A 3,547-nucleotide genomic window follows, 5' to 3' on the forward strand; every position below is an offset into this window, starting at 1 on the left:
TACACATATATATATTGTAGTAGTGATATTTAACTTCTATTGTAAATTAAATTAAAAAGTGTTGACTGTTACCATGAACAGAACAGAAACTTTGCAATTGGACAATTAAATGTGAATATTATGAAAAATATTTTAAAAAGTTGATTAATATTAATTGTTTGAAAAAACATTGGTATTTTGTAGATAAAAGAGAATGTATTTTTTTATATATAAGAAGTTATAGTTTATTTAATAACTCTAAATTAAAAATTATTTAAGATTTATAAATAATTGTTTTGAAATTTAGAAGGATTACTAGTCGTTTTAAATAGCATGTTAATGCATTATGTTGATATATAGTATTTATTTAATAATTTGTGTCTTAAGTGAATATTTTTAATTTTTTTGTTATAAATTTAAATATTTGAATTTTTATATATATGCACACATAAATGATTTTGAGGTTCAGTAAAAAAAAAAAATTATATTTTGGCGAAGTTTCCATACTTTATTGTTCTCATTTTCATGCCATACAATTAAAAAAATTGTTTAATAATTCAATGAGAAAATCTATAAAATTCGAATCGACACAAAACGATTTTCGGTAAAAAACGATTAAATTATATAAAATACTGAAAATGATTCTTAAATAGGAACATTACTTGCAATTGTTTGGGTGTAATATCTCTATTAATTAATCTCAGTTAGTATTCTGAATATTTTATTGTTAAATATTAAGTTAAGAAATAATACTTTTTTTCAACAACCTATTTTTCTTTGTGGGGCCTAATGTGAGAACAATAACATCTCGAAACGTTGCTAAAATATAGTTGTTTTAATTGGCTAAAGATTCTTAAAAATATATATCATTTATTGTATAAAAAAGTTATCAACATATGCATACATATATGTATATTAAATAAAAACATCTCCTTACTTTAACTATATTCAAAAGTACCTACACCTTTCATCAAAGGTCCTAATTATTTCTATATTATTTTTGTATAATAGGTAGGAATATGTAGGTAAAATGACATAATTAAGGAAATAAAATCAAAGTGAAGTTATATAATGCAAAAAAATATGAATAAATTAGTTATTAATAATTATTTTATTTTTTTCTATTCATTTCTTTTGTTAAACTTTACTTATATTTAGCTTTTTTATCTGTTGTTATGGTTGCATATATTTTCTTTCTCTCAATTTTATTTTTCTTTCCATAATTTTAATTTTTAAATTATTAATAACTAATATATTCATATTTATTTGCATTATATAAATTCATTTTTATTTTATTTCCTTAATTATGTTATTTTACCTACTTATTCAATTACCTATGTATACATTTTATACCACTTCTCTCATCACTTTTTTATTAATTCCATTCTGTAAAATTATTTACTTTGTGTTATTCTGTTTATATTTTATTTTTTATTTTCTGTATCCATTGGTTGTTATCTTGTTCTGTTCTTAGCCCTGATGAAGGCTGGAAGTTCTAGCCAAAACGTTGGCACGATTAAATAAGTTACATCAACTTATTTGTGTTTTATTTTGACCGCACCCCAACCATTTTCTCCTCGTATTTTTAGATTCGTTGCATAAGAGCTTTCTGAAAGAGTAAGAACTGATTCATGGCTATCTTCATTTTTAATGAAAAATCGATCTGTTTTATTTCATAGTGAATATCTTTTTAAGACCTTCAAATATTAATTATGAAATAAAATAAAAAGAATTAAAACTATTATATGTATTTCAAATGATAGAATTAATTATTCTTATGTTTAACTTTTTAAGAATTTTTGCCATACTAAAGTTTTATTTTATTTTTTTTTTCAGGTGAAATTGTTTTGTCTGGTGTCGAGAAGTTGTGTTGTCTGCACTCAGAAGAAGGTAATATCCTTTGGCTTCATTACTATCGGTTATGTTATGTATTTTTAAATATTGAAATCGTTTAAATACAATAATTAATTGTATTTATACGATTTATATCCAAGTTATATCCACTTTTTATGAAAAATAATTTTATTTGAAAAAAAAAGTAAAGGACAAATGGTCCGTTAAAAATGACTTCAAGGCAATCGATCAGACATTCTTAGATAAAAACAAAAATCGAATTTAAAGTGCAGGTTTTTAATCAGTACCCTTTTAATCATAATCCTTCAACCGCAAGAGCAAAACAATTTTCTGCTTATTAAGTTTAAGACTATCAAGAATACTGTCTAGGTCACCATTTTAATTGTGATCAAACATTTTGTTCTATCACAAATTAATAATTTTTTGTCCACTCGTTAAAATTATAAAAACTAACTTAAGTTTTGATTCTAAACGACTCATTCATATATGCATCAAATAATAAATAAACTGTATATTTTTATACACTCCCGTCTATACTTACTTTGGCCAAAAATCTGTGGGCATGTCAGAGTGGTAGCTTTTAGTCCAAGAGCCCGGGAGGAGGAAAATGAAGTTATTTCACTCTAATTTTGGATTACTTATAAAAACTATTCACTTTTAAGAGTCAAAATTTTTGACTAGGCCATTTCATTGGTACGTTAACAAATGGCATGCATAGGGGAGTTAACAAATTGCGGCTGATCTAGTAGTTACAAAACATTTAGTTTGGAGTTCTTTCGAGTAAAATAAAAATTACGTGTTGTTTTAGGTCAGAAAAAGGTTCAATTTTAACCTGAAATTTACAGGTAATGTGGTAAATATGTAACTGCACATCGAACCGTAACCTTTGGTAGATCTTTCCTTATCCGTTCCTCTGCTCTATGGAATTCTATTCCCTCCTTTATTCGTAGTTCTAATACCCTTCCAATCTTCAAATCCCGTTTCTTCGACTACCTTCTGTCCACCCAATTCCGGAAGAATAACAATTGAAAGTTTCAAATAAGGTTTATATATTCTCTGTATTTTATATTTTAGAATTTTGTTCATACTTGTAAATATGTATATTAGCAGAAATTGTACCTTTCATTTATTATTTTTGGTTTAATTATATTTGATTTTGATTTTTATTTATTATCAGAACTGTTAGTCATCTTATGTTTTATGATATGTTGTTGACATATGTATTTTATTTGTTCTATTCCTACTTTATGTATTCTTACAGAAGTTGTTATGTATAGTTAATTATTGTTGTTCATTTTTATCTTTTCAAATTCATTATTTTATTATATTTTAATTTCATTTTTATTTTGTATTTTACATTAAGGCTCTAAAGCCCAATTTAGACGCCTGTATATATTATTATTAATTATTTCACGTCGGGGCTCGTGGCAATAATTTTATTTTATTCTTGAAAAACCTAAAATTTTCGTTCATTTTTCATTTAGAGGTCCATTTCTTCAAAACTACAACCTACAACACAAAAAAAAAGTACCACATTATTTAAAGTAGAGAACATTTTCTAAAAAACTCTCTTTACGTTCAATAGTTCTGGAGAAAGTTTTTCAATCAGCAACATTTTTTTCCAAATAACGAAAAATCAATATTTTGTGAATTAATTTTGGTGAGTATCTTGGAAACTGCTGCTTCTGCTAAGATAATCATTATTAACTATATA

The 3,547-nt window shown here is 24.8% G+C and overlaps 1 protein-coding gene across 1 annotated transcript in view; it reads left to right on the top strand.

The window, feature by feature from the left end:
• The window catches only part of LOC106683617 (leucine-rich repeat-containing protein 15), a 181,407-nt gene that overhangs the window by 108,343 nt on the left and 69,517 nt on the right, over positions 1-3,547 (top strand). Inside the window, exon 2 of the mRNA XM_014425190.3 lies at positions 1,816-1,869. The gene's annotated coding sequence lies outside the window, so the exon portion shown is untranslated. The remainder of the gene's footprint in view (positions 1-1,815; positions 1,870-3,547) is intronic.

This window comes from Halyomorpha halys, unplaced genomic scaffold (genome assembly GCF_000696795.3).
Source record: "Halyomorpha halys isolate HHAL.00 unplaced genomic scaffold, Hhal_1.1 Scaffold499.1, whole genome shotgun sequence".
Lineage (NCBI taxonomy): Eukaryota > Metazoa > Arthropoda > Insecta > Hemiptera > Pentatomidae > Halyomorpha > Halyomorpha halys.